The following is a 19,033-nucleotide window of genomic DNA, read 5'->3' on the forward strand; positions in this document are numbered from 1 at the left end:
GGGCCCCACAGAGTCTTGCTTTGTATCAATCTCAGGGCTGCTGTTGACTTCAGAGATTGTTTTTGCAAGGCCAGATGAAATGGAGAGATTAAGCTATGTCTTAATATCTTTGAAAAAAATATCTTCCTTCAGAAAAATTTCCCCTGAATTCCAGATTGTGTTAGGTTGATTAATTTCAGTCTAACACCATTCTCTCGCTGTGTTTGCTGGTTAGAGCAGTGAGCTGATGTGTCATTAGCTTTGTATTCTAAGGCCATGACTAATTTGTCAGGAAGTTTTCTTTATTGCACAAGCTCTCAAAGGTGTTTATAGATGTATTTGAGTTCCCTTTATGGCTCCTAGGATGCACATATCTAAATCACAACACCGCCCTCATCCACTTGGCTTATTATACACAAAGATGTACAAGACCATCTATAAAAGGAAGGACAAAGACCACGTTTGAAATACCCAGAGGCCAGTTATCTTCACAGCATCTAGGTGACACTATATGGGTTAGGTTATGGAGCAAGTTATTTTTTAGTTGCTCTGCTTGCTTTGTATCTAACAACTGCCCACATACTTAATGCAACAAGTTTCTTTACTAACAAGGAACACAATAACCATCTCTCCTCTCTGCTTCCCTTCTACTCTCTTCCTTCCTGTAACCTTCCAGAGTAATTACTACTATGGATTTTGGAAAGGCTATGTGCTCTGCACTGTGGAAGGGCCTGAGATAAAGCATAGTTGATTTTTGCTCTCAAATAGCCTGGAATGTGTCAGAGTTCTAAGTGCACAGAGATTGTTCTATAAATGCTGGTTACCAGAACTTGCAAATTACTGGGGAATTAATTCGTAGGAGGAGTGCTTATTGAGACCCAGAAAAAAGTGAAAGTTGCTCAGTCGTGTCCAACTCTTTGCAACCCCATGGGCTGTAGCACACCAGGCTCTTCTGTCCATGGAATTCTCCAGGCAAGAATATTAGAGTGGGTAGCCATCCCTTTCTTCAGGGGATCTTTCAGACCTAGGGATCGAACCCAGGGCTCTTAAATGCAGGTGGCTTCTTTACCGACTAAACATTGTACATATCCTCTGCCTTTGGGGAGCTGGCAGTTTAGGCAGGAGGGGAAAAAAGCAGCACACATTAAACAAATATTGAACAATTTAATTTAAACTGTGAGATGGTGATTATTTTAAATATAAATAGGCATTTTAAAGGACCCAAACTAGGGAATTCCCTGGTGGCCCAGAGGTTAAGATTTCACATTTTCACCACTGAGGGCCTGGAATCGATGCCTGGTCTGGGAACTAAGATCCCACAAGCTGTGCTGCATGGCAGAAGAAATTTAAGAAAGAAAGGAGTGAAACTAATGAGAAAAGAGGTAGAGAAGAGGAGGTCTCTGTTCCTTTTTGGCTTCTTCTATATAGGCAATAGCTTTGGTCTATGATTAGTAGATAAACTAAGCCAATCAAATCCATGACCATTGATGAACCTGTAACCATTTCCATATTAGCACTGTACACTAAATTTGTTGAGGTCTTAATGATCCTTATAGTTTAAGACAACAATTTTAATCATGAAAATTCCCACTGAGGCTGGGAAATAGTGCTAGACAGGGTGTGATTGTGTTGTAGCTCTCAGAGAAATTCTGAAGATCAGAAGTACTGAAATAGGAAACAAAAGAGTGCCCGATAGCTGCAGCCTTTGGCTCCAAGGAATCAACATAGGGTACCTTTGATCTGGCCTTCACAACTATTCTAAGTCCTGCCCTGTGCCTGGAGGTTGACCAGTGTAGATGAAATCAAGAGATGCCTTGGCCTTCTGCTTTCCAGCTGGGCTTGGTCAATGGATTAAGCTGGCAAGACACCAGAGAGAGAGAGGCTAACGGAGTCAGAGTATTGATTCTTCTGGCTTTCTACTTTGGAATCATGATGGGTTGGCTGCCTTCATTAACTGAAAGGTCACAACTCCTGTTGGGGGGTCCTTTTTGTGTAGCTGTCGCTCCTGATCCTTGCCCCTTTAGGTCTAGACATGAACCACCTACTAGTCCTAAGGTACAAATCCTTGCTGTACAAATCCTTGTTGACTTCCTGACTCCTGCCTGAACTCGGGTAGCCTCGGCCTGCAACAGCTTGAAGTGGGGCTTGGGTTCCCAGCTGGAGATCGAGGCTGGGTCCCAGCGGTGAGAGTGCCAGATCCTACCCACTAGACCAGTGGTCGGTGACAAGGGCCCTGGCTTTTCAGCTTTGCAGAAAAGAATTCCTACAAAGAATAGGAATAGTGAAGCAAGTAAAGTACTTAAGGAAAAAGAGTACTGTAGGTGTGGACAGACACATGGCCGGGCTGAGAGAGAGTCACTGAGGGGCACCCTGTGGCAGTTTGAATTACCTTTATGGGGCATTTCTTCCGGGTTTCCCTTGGCCAATCATTTTGATTTGCCTGGTTCACAGCCCATATTTGGCTTATCTCAGGATCCTCCCTTGTGTGCACACACATCTCTTTGCCAAGATGGATTCTGCTGCAAAGGCCTGTGGGCAAAGCATCCCTTGACAGCACTCATCTTTGACCTCCAAGGAACCTTTTTGTGCATGTGTGGTCTGGGAAGTCTCCAGACTTCAAGAACGAGAAATACATGGTCTGGGCAGGGCCCAGGTTCCTCCCTTAATTGCCCTACTATTCCCATCTTGGAGTTTCAGTCCACATGGAATGAATGAATCTCCAATCTCTTTACCCTGGGCACGAGGGTGGGGGTGGATGGGGGTGGAAGGCATCTACCTCCTGCCTATGTCCATTGCTTGGTAAATAGAGTTGTTATTACACTCAAGTACCCAACTGCAGCAAGCTGCTGATTTCCAGTTTAGTGTAGGTTCTGGGATGGCTGAGGAGCTTCAGTGCGGTGGTTATATCTACCCATGAGACCATTTCTTCCAAGCCACGCTGAGATGCTAACTTGGATGGCATACGTGAGTTTTTCTTTTTTAAACATTTATGAAATTAACACAACATTGTAAAGCAATTATCCTCCAATTTTTTAAAAAAGAGGAAAAAGCAAATATTTGTTTATTTGGCTGTGGGATCTTCAATTTTCATTGTGGCATGTGGGGTCTTTAGCTGTGGCATATGAACTCTAAGTTGTACCATGCGGGATCTAGCTCCCTGGCCAGGAATTGAACCCAGGTCTCCTACATTGGGAGCATAGAGTCTAAGCCACTGGACCATCAGGGAACTTTCAGCATGTGTGAGTTGGAGCATGGAGTAAACCTAGGTGATGCGATGACAGTGGTTGTAACCAATCATTTGCGGGAAAATACTGTGGACTCCACCTCTGAAGAGAGTTCCAGCATGCAAGGAGACCGAGCCGCCCAGTTGTCGGCAAACAGTGACTGCCATCCACTCTTGTCAACGTTTTTGGTAGCTACACCAGGATCACTTCCCATGTGCGCTTGCAAAAAGCATTGAATTGCATGCACTGCTTAATTAGCTAAAGCTCTAACAGCCCCATTTGCATGTGAAAAATGCTGTTTGCATGAGAAAATACAGAGTTTTGTGCACACAAATGATTTGCTTATACAAAATTGTATCTAACATTTTGGGTTCTCAAAAACTTATTACTTAAAGCTCATGGTCTTAGAGCAGTTATCATAAGATGGGAAAGCAACCTGATGTCAGTCTTTCTTTTCCCACGTGCGGTTTTATCCCAGGCCTTCACATCCTATCTGCTTGTCTTTAACTGCTCTCTTTCTGAATCTGCCCAGGAGATTCAAGGAGTTGGGGTGGAGGGGTGGTGGCGGGGCAGGGGGAAGAAACAGAGGCTGACATCCTGCTTCACTTCCCACTGACAGCTGAGCTCTTGTCATAGTGCCTTGCAACCAACATTGATGTGCAAATCAAGATCTCACAAGGATTTGTAAGTCCCAGGTGGAACTCCTCGCAAAAGCATTTTAAAAACAAAATAGCCTTTTGACGTGTGAACTGATTAAGTGTGATATGCCCTTTCCTTTGAGGATAAACTTGGAGAACTCTGAAGTAAGACCCACAGGATGGCTGGTCAGACATTAGTCACTCATTCCAAGGTAGTATGTTAACATCCCAGAGCAAACTTGGGGCTTTACTCTGGAGCAAAGTAAAATTATGGCACTGAAAACCTTTGGACTGTCCGCGTTGTTGTTGAGTAGCTAAGTTGTGTCCAATTCTTTTCCGACCCCATGGACTGTAGCCTACCCTCTGTCCATGGAATTTTCCCAGGCGAGAATACTGGAGTGGGTTGCCATTTCCTTTTCCAGGGGCTTTTCCTGATCCAGGGATTGAACCCTTGTCTCCTGCATTACCAGGTGGTGTCTTTATCACTGAGCCACCTGGGAAGGCCTTCAGACTGTCCATAGCCCACATGATTTTATTTTAGCCATGAAGTGATATTTCCTATTCAAATAAAGAATGTTTGGTATTGAAACTGTTAAGTAGTTTGAAAAGCTTACAATTCGTGTAAGTCAATCAACCAACTCTGTCAAATAAATATTTATTTCCTACTGTGGGCTGGGTACCATCTAGGCTGCCGAAGTGAAAATAAAGTGAAAGTGTTAGTCGCTCAATTGTGTACTCTTTGCAGCCCATGGACTGTAGCCCACCAGGCTCCTCTGTCTGTGGGATTCTCCAGGCAAGAATGCTGGACTAGGTTGCCATTTCCTTCTCTAGGGGATCTTCCCCACCCAGTGATTGAACCCAGTGCTCTCACACTGCAGGCAGATTCTTTACCATCTAAGTCACCAGGGAAGACTGCCAAAGAAATACTAAAAAAGTTATGGTCCTTAACCTCAGGGAAGTTATATACTTACTGAGTTAAAGGAAATACATATGAAATGAGATAAGTAGTGAAGAATATGGTAGAGTGTTATATTCATATTGATATTTACTGAACACCTATTAAATGTTAGCTATGGTAGTAGGGGTAAAATGGTTGGACTTTGCTTTGATTCAGAGGTGCTTACTATCTGGTTGGTGAGTGATGTGGGCATAGGTTGCATTTGTTAGAGAATTTGAGAAGGGGGAGGGCATAGTAGGCTGGGATAATTGAGAAATGACCGAATTTCAGCTGACTCTTAAATGATGGGTAAGATTTCAGTGGTTGAAGATGAGGAGTCAGCTTTAATCAAAGAAGAGGAATATAGGGCTGGAAGCTGGAATATACATGATAGAATGGGTTAGAAAAGGAGCTGACTGGCTTATTTTTTTAAGAAAAATATTAATTATTTTATAATAATTATGCAAAACTATAAAAAATTTATAATAATTTGAAACACAGTTAATTTGCAATGTAACAGATGTATAGCAAAGTGATTCAGTTATACATCTATTAGACATAAATATGTATATATATTTTCAGATTCTTTTCCATTATAGGTTATTACAAAATATTGAAAATATTCCCCTGTGCTGTACAGTATGTCCTTATTCGATTCCTATTTTATATACAGCAGGGTGTAGCTGTTAATTCCAAATTTCTAATTTATCCTTTCCTTGCACCTTCCCCTTTAGTAACCATAAGTTAGATTTCTAAGCCTGTGAGTTTACTTCTGTTTTGTAAATAAGTTCATTTGTATCATATTTTAGATTCCACCTGTAAGTGATGTCATAGAACATTTGCTTTTATCTGTCTTCATTTGGTATGATAATCTTTAGGTTCATCAGCATTGCTACAAATAGCATTATTTCATTCTTTTTATAGCTACATAATTTTCCATTGCATATGTATACAACAGGAGAGGCAATAGCAACCCACTCCAGTGTTCTTGCCTGGGAAATCCCATGGACAGAGAGGCCTGGTGGGCTATGGTCCATGGAGTCGCAGAGTCAGACATGACTGGGTGACTGAACTCACACACGTATACATCTTCTTTATTCATTCACCTGGCAATGAATGAATGACACGTTGTGTCCATATCTTGGCTATTGTAAATGCTGCTGCTATGAACACTGGAGTGCATGGGTGTTTTTGAATTAGGGTTTTCATCTTTTGGGGCTTCCGAAGTGGCTTAGTGTTAAAGAATCTGCCTGCCAATGCAAGAGATGCAAGAGACATGGGCTCAGTTCCTGGGTCAGGAAGATCCCCTGGATGGGGAAATGGCAACCCGCTCCAATATGCTTGCCCGAAAAATTCCATGGACAGAGGAGCCTGGCAGGCTACAGTCCATGGGGTCAAAAAGAATCTGACAGGACTGAGCACGCACACACTTTGTAACTTTCATCTTTTTAACTGGTTTATTTTTTAAAGACAGGAATTGGTTTGGAGAGTAGTAGGGGATGTGTCCTTCTCTCTTTGACTTTGCCCTAGAAACTTTAAAGACGGGGACCATCAGGGTACACCTCGGTGGGGAACATCAGTTAGGTGGCGTGTCATGCTGCCAGGAACGGTATTCCTTTCCACTCCTTTCTCTTTAATTGCCAGGCGTCTATCTTTTACAATAGAGTGCCTTTTCTTCTGCAGATAAACGCCAGGTGAGCTCTCGTTTTATATGTGGGAATGTTTCAGCAGTGTCCTCAGCAAAAGCCCTGTCATCAATCACGCTTGACAAAGTCGGGGATGAGGGAGGAGGGGAGAAGTTTGCTTTTCATTTAGGGAGGCACAAAGGTCAAAGCCAGCTTTGCTCTCAGTAGGGTTTTCAGTCCCAATATTCTGGTCTACACCTTTCTTTCTTTCCTTGTCAGACTTGTAGCATTTTTTTCTGCCCTTTTCAGCTTCTTTCTTATACGAAATGTATTTTACAAGTCTCTGTCAGGTCCTATGAAATATCCTTGATGCACAAAGTCTAGAGGGCCTTTAAAAAATTCCCTCATCTTGTATTATTCAGGGAACACTGATCAGTCCTTTCTTGTCTCTACATCTCCCTTCTTGGCTTTGCTGTGAAGACAGGGCTGGGACAGCCAGACTGATGGAGGAAGGAAAGAAGAGAAATGGCAAACAGAAAGAAAGTAATTCTGTGTTGGGCCAGCCACTGGCTCATGGTCAGAGCGGGGTAGATACAAGGGAGCCGAATGAAATTGCAGAGAAGTCTTGGACTGGCTTGGTGGGATGGGAGCAGTCCAAGCTGAACAACAGAGTGGACTTGCTGAGTAATTCAGATCGGACCTCAGTCTAGCCTGGATGATCAGTGCACGTTAGAGAATCAGAACCTGACTGCGGGCGAACCAGAGGCTTAGCTTAAGCTCTGTGATGGTGTGTCAGGGCTAGGCATGGGTCAGTGAACCAGTGAAGTTGCTCAGTCGTGCCCGACTCTTTGCAATCCCACTGTAGCCTACGAGGCTCCTCCATCCATGGAATTTTCCAGGCAAGAATACTGAAGTGGGTTGCCATTTCCTTCTCCAGGGGATCTTCCCGACCCAGGGATCGAACCCAGGTCTCCCGCTTTGTGGGCAGACGCTTTACTGTCTGAGCCACCAGGGGTCAGTAGTCAGATAAAAATCAAAACTAGGAAGACATCACAGCACAAGGAAGGATGGGGAGGCACTCAGTCCAGGTGTAGAAATGGAAACTGCCTCCTTCCTGAGATCCACAACGGAGAGGAAAACATGCTCTCCCCCGGGAACAGGACTTAACACAGGCGACAAGGTTAGCCACCAGCAGGGCCAGGCAGGTACCCAAAGAGTGAGGAGAGCATGCTGTAGGAAGGCATGAAGGGTGGGGACTGTGGTCAGTCAGACTCTGCCCATCCTGTCTGTCTGAAGGGAGAGGTTGCTCCTCAGGGCTAGTAGATACCTAGTCACCTAGAGGAAAACAAGCCCAGTACTGCCAGTTCTGATGTTTTGCAAAATAAAAAGTTAAAAAAACAAGAAAAAATTGGATTTTTGAAACCAATCTTCCTTTAAAAAAAGTCTTGGCAATGAATTCACATTTTTTGAAAAACACCATAAGGCCAGGATTGTACAGGCTAAACCAAACACATCTGCGGGCTACCCGTGTGCCAGTCCCGTAGGTGGGAAGAACGGGCTCCCTGCCACTGGACAGAATTGACATCTCCACTCCCTACTGCCTGACTGTCTGACTCTTCGACCTGTGTTATTAGCCCTTTGAAAGCCTCTGGATCCTTATAAGCAAGAGGTAGACAGTAATAATTTAGGTATAGAGTGCTGTAATAATTACTAGTGATATATGTGGAGTCCCTTATCTACTTTATTCTTTTAAGGACTTTAACACTAAGCTTTACATATTTCATGAGCACAGTTTGATCTGTTTTGACATATGCATACACCTATGAAACTATCACACAATTTAGTATAAGCAAGTCAAACGTTTTCTTGTACTTCTTTGCATTCTTGTCTGGAAAATCCCATGGACAGAGGAGGCTGGTGGGCTATATAGTCCAGGGGGTCACAAAAGAATCAGACACGACTGAGCAACTGAACCGCCCCACCACTAATTCTGCTTGGCTCAAGAAAAGGCATCCAGGGATCAGGGAGAGGCTGATGGGGTAGAGAATTCGTAGAAGTGGGAGGAAGAGGAATCTCACAGGGAAGGTCAGTCAACCAGTGGTCAGCAAAATCGTGGTTGCTTTCAGAGCACTCGGTGGAAACCAGGAGCCATGCTGCCTCTCTCTAGGGGATACAAAAAGGCAAGGATGCCTCTAGTGCGAATCGAGTCTCAGACAACTGAAAAGTAAATAACACAGAACGCAAATGTACACACGATAGCAGCAGGTAGTAGACGATTCGTTTCTAAATCCTCGTTGGCTCCAGCACCAGCAACCAATTATTGTATTTACTGATCTGGCTATGAATATGACAACAGTAACTTACTATGTCAAAGACTGAGGAGGCTATCTTACTTCCTCAGTCTAAGTAGAGAATCTACCCTACTTAGTAACTAGTAATGCCCACCCCCACCTCCCCCACCTCTTATTCGCCTAGTTCCCATCCCCCGCCCTCTCCCACGTCACCATTCTCCATTCTGTCTCAAATCTGTTTCTCTTTCTCTTCCTGTCTTCCATCTGCTGTCTTATTCTCCTTTCTTCTCTCATCCAAAGGGCTGTTAAGTCCTCCTATATATTCTCCCTCCTATGTATCTCTTTAAATCTGTCCCTCTTTTTAATTCCTAGTGTCTATAAATTTCTCATTTCCTAATTCACTTTGCTTAATCTAGAATTATGCATCACCTTGATGCCTTTCTTCCCCCCCCCCCCCCCCCCCCCCCCCCCGCCAAAGCTGACGTGCCTCTCTACTGTCTGTTGAATGAAGGTCAGATTCTTTGACATACTATTCAAGGTCCTTTATACACTCTTCTGTACCTAGCCCACAGACCTATTTTTCCTTCTGTTCCCTTCATCCTACAAACCCCAAGACCCTCACTTTAGAAGCTCTTTTTTGGGAAAGACCTCCATAGATTACATTCATTGTTTAAGGATAATTGATTCTGTGATTTTTCTTAGATCCTACAATAACTCTGTTTGAAACTTTATTACTTTCTGCTTAGGAATATACATGCTTCCCTAAAACATGTCTCCCATCCCCCTTAATGTTAATAACTTGAACACATCCCAATAACTTAATCCATCATTAGCTGAGGTCTGTTTGGTCATTTTTCCAAGAGCCACGCCTGTTTGATGCATTGCTCCCTGCTTGGTCATGACAGTCCTGTGATGCATTATGTCACTCAATATTTTCACCCCAGAATAATAAATAGCAGAAATGAGACATCTGCCTACAATTTATTCCTGTTATGTCTTTTCCTTCCTGAAAAGGAAATGCCAACACTTCTAAAATGAGAAAGCTAGGTCAACTTAACCCTTTAAAAAGTTACCACGGATCCAAGGGACAGTCACATCATTTTTGTGTGTGTGTCTTACATGTTTGGTTGAAACACAAAAATATTTTTGCCTTTAGCTTGAAAAGGTGTTACATTAATGAATTAAGAGTGAATGCGAACGTATGTGTCACCGCACTCACCACAGGGACTCACGGACATGATAGACTGGGCCCGGAGGGAGGCGGTTGAGAGTGGTGGGTGGTCAAGAGCATGGATTTTGGACTCAGGCCCTTCTTCTCTTGTTTACTAAGTGAATGCTCTTGGATCTACGATTGCTGAAGTCTTCAGTTCAAAAAAATGAAAATGACTGTCTATATCACATAGGGTCCAGGGTGGATGAAATGAGCTAGTATAAGCAAAATATCTAATATATATATATATATATATATATATATAAAATATATATAGCAAACTCTTAGTAAGTGGTATTATTTTTAATTTGGTAGAGAAGTATACAGACCATGATAACTCATACATTGGAGAAGGAAATGGCAACCCACTGCAGTGTTCTTGCCTGGAGAATCCCAGGGGTGGGGGAGCCTGGTGGGCTGCCATCCATGGGGTCGCACAGAGTCGGACACGACGGAAGCGACTTAGCAGCAGCAGCAGCAGACATAAAAGAAGTAGCTGTAGAGAAAGAGTATCTAACAGAGTTCTGGGGTAGATTTCACTGAGATTGCAGGAGTGTCTAACATTTATTGAGTCCTTATAATGTGCTAGGAAATGTTCAATTCTCACCACAAGCTTTTGAGGTTAGATGCGATTGCTCATCTCTGTTTCAGCTATGGCCGTATCAGCAGATCCCTATACATACGAAAGTCAGTAACTGGATACATTTGAGGATAGGAGGCAAAGGAGCTCCTGTACAGGGATCGAGGTGATGCACTTGAGGAGCTGAGAGTCGTAACAATGGAGAAGAGAGGAAGAAATCTCTACCAGGTTTAAAGGGGAGGAAGCAGGGACCGGCTTCATGCTTCTTTCCTGTGATTTCTAGGGGCGCTCAGAGTGCTTCGTATAAAGTAGTTAACAGTAAATTAATGAATTTAGAAAAATAATCTGTAAAATATGGTTTGTCACCACCAGTATATTCATAGGAAACAGCAAGAAGCATCCATATAAATATTTTGCTTATTTTTAGATTTTATTTTATTTATTTTTTTATGAGCTGTTTTTTTTTTAATTTTTATTTTTCTTTATTTTGCTTTATAATACTGTATTGGTTTTGCCATATATTGACATGAATCAGCCACGGGTGTACATGAGTTCCCAATCCTGAACCCCCCTCCCACCTCTCACCCCATATCATCTCTCTGGATCATTCCCGTAAATATTATGCTTTAAAAAAAACTTGAATGATAAAATCACTAGTCACTCTGTGGAGAGAGGTTTACTGTCTTGGGGGAAAATTGTTTTCTGTAAAGACCAACCATGAATTATCTGTTGATTAAAAAAAAAAAATAATAGAAGGCACCTGGAAAACAGGGAGAGAGAAGTAGAAGATCCAAACCGTAAAAGATTGAAAGCAGATGAGGGAGAAAGGCACGCGGTGCAGGCTGTACGGTGCTTGCTGCTGCTCTGCCAAGTCGCTTCAGTCATGTCTGACTCTGTGTGGGCTGCAACCTGCCAGGCTCCTCTGTCCATGGGATTCTCCAGGCAAGAATACTGGAGTGGGTTGCCATGCCCTCCTCCACGGGATCTTCCTGACCCTGGGGTGGAATCCATGTCTCTTGCATTGCAGGCAGATTCTTTACTGCTAAGCCACCAGGGTTTCCCTTGTGTATTTCTTTGAGCCAAAGTCGCTGGTCCACTGAAAGGGAACAAGCCAGCTTGCTGAACGATGTCAACACAAACCAACAACAGAACCTGGAAAGCGTCTCAAAAACGGTCCAACTGAATAAAAATTTAATCTCATCACTTGTCTGACACTGAAGACAAAACAACTGCTTACCTTACAGGGTCTTCAAACTTTTTAGCAGCTTTTGTTGGATGGTGCATACTGTCTTGGGCCTTCTCGCTGGCTTAGGAGTAAATAAGACTTATTATCATTAAAGCAAGTGGGCCTGTAATGCAGGAGCCCAGAGGAGATGTGTGTTGGATCCTTGGATTAGGAAATTCCCCTGGAGGAGGACATGGCAACCCACTCCAGTATTCTTGCCTGGAGAATTCCATGGACAGAGGAGCCTGGAGGGCTACAGTCCCCAGTGTCTCAAAGAGTCAGACATGACTGACATGCACATTGTTTTGCAGACTGGCTGCCAGAGAGAACATAGCTTGCAAAGCAAGTGCCATCAACCTGGGGCACTCTGATCCCAGGCACCCTCTAGGCTCTGCTTCTAGAGGAAGGTGTGATAAACTTCCAGTCATGTTAATAGCACCAAGCTTTTAGGTAAAAAAGCTGAAACTCCAGTACTTTGGCCACCTCATGCGAAGAGTTGACTCATTGGAAAAGACTTTGATGCTGGGAGGGATTGGGGGCAGGAGAAGGGGATGACAGAGGATGAGATGGCTGGATGGCATCACTGACTCGATGGACGCGAGTCTGAGTGAACTCCGGGAGTTGGTGATGGACAGGGAGGCCTGGCATGCTGTGATTCATGGGGTCGCAAAGAGTCGGACATGACTGAGTGACTGAACTGAACTGAACTGTACAGTCTACAAAGCGCCTTCACACACTTTATCCCTTGGGTGTCATAGAATCCTGATGGAACAGACCTTTTCACCCAGTTTATTAGATTTGAAGGGGTGAGTCTCAGAGCAGTCAGCTAAAGTGTCTCGGGTTGTGTGGTGAAGCTAGGATACCTGTCTCCAATGTCAGACTGGAGGCTCAGTGCTTCTTCCTTATCATCGTTTGCGTCTGCAGACTAGTCATGGGGCCTATTTCTAGAGCTGAGGTCTGTTCCCAGGTCAGTGTCCAGAAAACCCAGAAATAAGGACGGCACATACTCTGAGATGATTAAATGAGCTTCTGTTAGCTAGGATTCTATAATTATTTTTAATTAATTAGTCCAGTAGAGTCCATTCAATGGAAGAATCTACATATACTAATTGAAGAGTGTTTTTTTTTAAAAAACTCTTTAAGAATGCTTGAATCTATTCTGTACAATGATGGTAATATATAACACACAAACAACACACACATATTATAAATGCCATGCTATTCACTGATATGTCTGTTTTTTTTTTTTTTCACTAAAGAAATTCCAAAACGTGCTAACAAGTCTGCACCTAACAAAGTAGTCGTGGTTTCCTCTAGACCAGGGCTGTCCACAGACACATGATGCTGGTGGTTTAGTTGCTAAGTCCTGTCCAACTGTTTGACATTGCTTTACAATGCTGCGCTGTTTCTGCTCTACAGCAAAGTGAGTCAGCTGTATGTGCACATATATCCTGTCTGTTTTGATTTCCTTCTCATATAGGTCACCACTGAGCACTGAGTGGTGTTCACAGCCTCCTGTGCTATACAGCAGGTCCTTGTTGGTCGTCCATTTCAAATATAGCAGAGTGTACATGCAGATCTCAAGCTCTCTGACTATTCCTCTCCCCTCCCTTCCCCCCAGTAAAGTTCATTCTCTAAGTGAGTCTGTTTCGTAAATAAGCTCATTTGCTTAATTTCTTTCAGATTCCGCATATAAGAGATATCATAAGATATTTCTCTTTCTCTGTCTGACTTACTTCACTCATTACAACAATCTCGAGGTCCGTCGACATCAAACTTCAATTCTAAAAGGCTGAGATAGGTCATCGAAATGTGTGGATCTAGCCAGGTGTGAGAAAAAAGAAGTGGTTGAATCTACAGGGGATTTGGAAAATGTGGGTCCAGCCCAAATTCAAAATTAAAGCCCCCAAAGAAACAACTCTGTGCCAGTCTAAAATTTTTTGGGACAGTATTATCCTCAGTATAACCCAAGCAATCGGCCTGTGTTCTCTTTGGCACCAAAATACACTGAAATATTGTCTTAATGTTCTTCTACTACTGCCATTATTCCATTCCTACCTTCTGGTAACAATAGCCTGGAGCATTATTGCTTGAATTTATGATTAAAATATTACTCTTATACCATGTGTAATAATGCCTAGTCTGGAGAGGATCCTGTGGGCATTTTCCCCTATGATATTCTCTTTTTCGGTTATGACAAGGGGTTTTAGCATGGTGATAAGTGGATGTGGCAAAGGCCTTTTTCACTGGCTTAGGAGATTTTATCCACAAGGCCTTGTGGAAGAGTCCTTTCCTAGTCAGCTGGAATTCCCTGGGTGGAAGGGCTTCACTGGCGTCCATACATATTTTTGAAATTTTATTTGCTTTTATGGCTGTGCGCGGACTTTCTCCAGTTGCAGGGAGTGGGGGCTCCTCTCCAGCTGTGGTGTGCAAGGGCTTCTCATTGTGGTGGCTTGTTGCAGCGCAGGCTCTAGGTGCCCAGGTTTCAGTAACTGCGGCTCCCAGGCTCCAGGGCACAGACTCAGTAGTCATGGCACGTGGGTTTGGTTGCCCTTTGTATGTGGGACCTCCCCTGATCAGGGATTGAGCCCACGTCCCCTGCACTGGCAGGCAGACTCCCAACCTCTGGACTGCCATGGCCGTACTGGTGTCCATATCTGCCTGCCCCAGGTATGCATTGCCACTCAGGTTGTTGTGACTTACTATCAGTGTGACAACTAGGTAATGAGAAAAATCTATGTTTGGTCACACAGAGGTGTGCGACTGGTTATTATATTTCCTCATCTGGGAGACAATTCAATATAACCCTGGAGACAGGGATCTATTTTCATCTCTCTCCTCTCCTGCTTGCTTTTTCTGCAGTTACAAATGCACAGCTCCTTAAGCCACTGGAAGTCTAAAATGTTATATTTTCAGGGAAGCCATCTAAACAATTAAGAGGTTAAAAAAAATCTGCCTCTCCCTTCCCATGTATGAAATAAATATTGGTTATGCCAAATTGGCTGTCCTGTGCGCCATTAACAGTCTTCTGGTTGTCCAAAGCATGGTCTCAATGGCTAATCAATAGTGCCCCAGGGAACATTTATGCAATGTACAGAAGGGAAAAATTCCACTCCAACAGGACAGTAAATTTAGCATCTTTAGGCAAAACCTTACATGACTAAAACAAATGTGTGAGTATGTGGGAGTGTGTGTGTGTGTGTGTGTGTGTGTGTGTGTGTGTGGTGAGAAAGATTTGGTCAAGTGAGAACTTTGATTACTTGATCTATTTCCTTCTAATCCAAGCTTGGGCCAGCCGGTTATCGGCATAGATCATATAATATGGGGGTGGGAGGGAGGAGCTGTGGAGAGGAAGAAGTAAACAGCAAAGCTTCACATTATAAATCTGTTCCTTATTGCTTACAGCTCTAGGCAGCCTTAAGAATCAACTTTTATTAGCTCCCTATTAGGGGACCATTTCCCTTATAATTTGATTATTAGAATGGATATATTTGAAACCTACATTTCCATATAGATAGAACCACTCCATTTTTATGACCCTGATGCACTCTGAAAAACTCACTGAGAGACTCCATCTAAGTTTCCTCAGTTGATTGTTTTCAAGAATGAAATGAGAATAAAATCCACGGAGCTCAGAGAGAGAAGGTAGAGGCCAGGGAGTGGAGAATGGTAAAAGTTGGTGCTTGGAGCCTCATTAAATACAGGAAGTGTTTTATTTCTGTTGATTCTTGGCCAAAGACATCAATTAAGTGCAATTTACTTTTGGATTTTTCTCTCTTGGCTCTATCCAACGATATTTTTATTTTTTCCTTTTTCCTTTCCCCCTTAACATACGTATTGAGGATGCTCAAACACCTGCAGAAATACTGCTGACCTGTTTAGTACTAAAGAGCTCATTTCTTGATTCTGTGCTGGCATTAGTAATAATAGCTAACACTCATGAACCTTTTACTGTATGCTGAGCCCTGATGACATTGCCTTATCTTCACAACTACTCATGTGACATGTGCAACTGATTCCCATCCAACAGATGAGTAGGCATCTGTGGATCAAGGTGTTCAAGCAAATCACCTAAGGTTATGTACATAGTTTATAAAGGATGAGTTGGGAGTCAAATTCAGAAAGCTAATCCATTGGCCAAATTCTCTACCTTTCTGCCTTACTGCCTGCAAAGCATGTGCATAACCATTACCTCATTTCATTCCCACATCAGCCCTGAGATAGTTGCTGTCATCACTCCAGTTCTAAAGACACACATAAGGTGCAGAGGCATTACATTGTTTGGACCAGCCCATTAAAATTTCTGTTTATATTGTTGTATAATTGGTTAATAATGTGTTTTAGCTTCAGGTGGATAGCAAAGTGATTCAGTTGTACATATGTAAGTATTCTTTTTCAAATTCTTTCCCCATTTAGGTTATTATGGGATATTGAGCAGAGTTCCCTGTGCTATTTTAAATATAGCTGTGTGTATGCATCAGTCCCAAACTCCCAAGCTATCCCTTCCCCCTAGTAACCATAAATTTGTGTTCTAAGTCTGTGAGTTTATTTCTGTTTTGTAAATAAGTTCATCTGTATCATTTTTTTCTAGATTCCACATATAAGTGATTTGTCTTTGACTAACTTCGCTTAATATAATAATCTCCCATCATGTTGCTGCAAATGACATTATTTCGTTATTTTTTATGGCTGAGTAACTCCTTGGAAGAAAAGTTATGACCAACCTAGATAGTATATTCAAAAGCAGAGACATTACTTTGCTGACTAAGGTCTGTCTAGTCAAGGCTATGGTTTTTCCTGTGGTCATGTATGGATGTGAGAGTTGGACTGTGAAGAAGGCTGAGCGCCGAAGAATTGATGCTTTTGAACTGTGGTGTTGGAGAAGATACTTGAGAGTTCCTTGGACTGCAAGGAGATCCAACCAGTCCATTCTGAAGGAGATCAGCCCTGGGATTTCTTTGGAAGGACTGATGCTAAAGCTGAAACTCCAGTACTTTGGCCACCTCATGTGAAGAGTTGACTCATTGGAAAACACCCTGATGCTGGGAGGGATTGGGGGCAGGAGGAGAAGGGGACGACAGAGGATGAGATGGCTGGATGGCATCACCGACTCAATGGATGTGAGTCTGAGTGGACTCCGGGAGTTGGTGATGGACAGGGAGGCCTGGTGTGCTGCGATTCATGGGGTCGCAAAGAGTCGGACACGACTGAGCGACTGAACTGAACTGAACTGAACTGAACTGAACTGAATATCCCATTGCATATATGTGCCACATCTTCCTTATCTGTCTTTCTGTCAGTGGGACATTTAGGTTGCTTCCATGTCTTGGTTATTGTAAATAGTGCTGCACAGTGAACGCTGGTGTGCATATGCCCAGGAGAGGGACCGCTGGATCATCTGGTAGCTCTCTTTTTAGTTTTTTATAGGAACCTCTATACTGTTCTCCATAGTGATTACACCAGTTTGCATTCCCACCCACAGTGTAGGAGGGTTCCCTTTCCTCCACATCCTCTCCAGCATTTACTCTTGATAGACCTTCTTGATGATGGCCATTCTGACCTGTGTCAGTGTCTTTAAAGTCACTGCCTTTCTGCTCCTCATGTTGAGAGAGGTTTTGAAGAAGGTACAGATCCTATCTCCAGTCAACAAGGAGGAAGTTCCCAAGGGGATGCTATCCCTTGGGATATTCTTCACAGATATGAAACTCCAGAACACTCTCGAAGTTTAAAGTAATGTGGAAGGTGGAGCTCTGTGGAGACTGTGGGTGTCGCACACCTTGTTATGTCTTCCGTACCCTAATTATTTCTACCTCTACTTGATCATGGTTGGAAAATGCTACTTCATTTGAGACAGTAAGAACGACAAGGGGAAAACTGTTCTATTAGCAGAACAAGGGGAAATTAATCCCTTCTAGCATTCCTCCCCCCTTTGGCTTGTAATAGTGAATAGAAAAAAATTGATTAAATACGGTCATATAAAACCAGAATTGCTCCAAACTGATTCCCTTCTCATTATTTTTTATTCCGTTTTATATTCCTGGGGTGCATTCATTGACAACAAAAGGCATCCTCTTAAAAAATAACACTAGGGGTTGTTCTTAAAATTTGGATGAAAAATAAAAAATGATTTGGTTGGGTTTAAATGTAAGTCCTTTTTTATTTTTTTGGAGTTTCCTTTTCACTATGTACTTCAAAGGTGGGTAGACAAATATACAACTGCTATCATCAAGTAAGACCTGGGAGTTGGAGCTGAAGTAGATAATACTTCTCTGCAGTGAAGGGAAGATTTCCTCAGTAAGAATCCTCAGTTATCATTTTATTAATGATAATGCATAGGTGATCAAAAGTGCATTAGTTGTAATCTAGTGCAAATCCCTTATTCAGTAGGTGAGTTAACTGATACTTAGAAAAATTGACTTGCCCCATCTCTTCTGAGGATGAGATATGCAGGGAACCAGGACCCGGTGGAAGTGGAGATAAAGGGTAAGTATTGGGCTGGAAGAGAAATGTGTCCGGTGGGTTCTTTGAACAGAGGAAAGCTAAGAGAATGTTCAGGATCTAAATGTGTTAGTAGAGAATATGAGATCAGAGAAACAAAACTGAAACAATGGGACTTCCCTGGTGGTTAGGAATCTGCCTGCCAATTCAAGGGACCTGGGTTCGATCCCTGGTCTGGAAGATTTCACATGCTATGGGATAACTGAGCCCGGTGTCACTACTGCTGAACCCGTCCATGAGCCCCAACAAGAGAAGCCATGGCATAGCAGTCTGTGCATTGCAACCAGAGAACAGCCCTGGCTCACTGCAACTAGAGAAAGCCTGAGCACAGCAGTGAAAACCCAGCAGAGACCAAAATAAATAAATACATTGTTGCTGTTGTTTAGTTGCTAAGTTGTATCTGACTCTTTTGTGATCCCATGGAGACTGTAGCCCACCAGGCTCCTCTATCCGTAGGATTTCCCAGGTAAGAATACTGGACTGGGTTGCCATTTCCTTCTCTAGGGGATCCTCTCAATCCAGGGATTGAACCTGAGTCTCTTGCATTGGTAGACGGATTCTTTACCACTGAGTCACCAGGGAAGTCCAAAACAATTAAATAAATGGAGACTGAAACAGTGATCCATGTGAATCCCTAAAGCAGTGGTATTCTCGTGTGTCCCTGTAGAGATGTTTGCAGCACCCAGAGCTGAATGCACAAGTCTTACATTCAAGGGGTCACACAAAAAGTCTGAGCAGAACCAACATAAAGTCCTATGTTCCCATTTTTCCTGCTACCCTGTGGCTCACTTACTGTAAGGGGTGTGCTCTGGGTAAATCCCATGGA

At 43.0% G+C, this 19,033-nt stretch overlaps 1 long non-coding RNA gene across 7 annotated transcripts in view; it reads left to right on the forward strand.

The window, feature by feature from the left end:
• The window catches only part of LOC138430868 (uncharacterized), a 173,725-nt gene that overhangs the window by 129,224 nt on the left and 25,468 nt on the right, over nucleotides 1-19,033 (forward strand). For 3 of the 7 annotated variants that reach the window (XR_011253419.1, XR_011253428.1, XR_011253420.1), the window contains one exon: nucleotides 16,301-17,696. The exons of the other annotated variants lie outside the window; for them this stretch is intronic. This is a non-coding gene — a long non-coding RNA (uncharacterized lncRNA). Of the gene's footprint in view, nucleotides 1-16,300; nucleotides 17,697-19,033 lie in introns of those variants that run through there. 7 annotated transcript variants of the gene reach the window in all.

Source organism: Ovis canadensis, chromosome 26 (assembly GCF_042477335.2).
Source record: "Ovis canadensis isolate MfBH-ARS-UI-01 breed Bighorn chromosome 26, ARS-UI_OviCan_v2, whole genome shotgun sequence".
In the NCBI taxonomy this organism is placed as follows: Eukaryota; Metazoa; Chordata; class Mammalia; order Artiodactyla; family Bovidae; genus Ovis; species Ovis canadensis.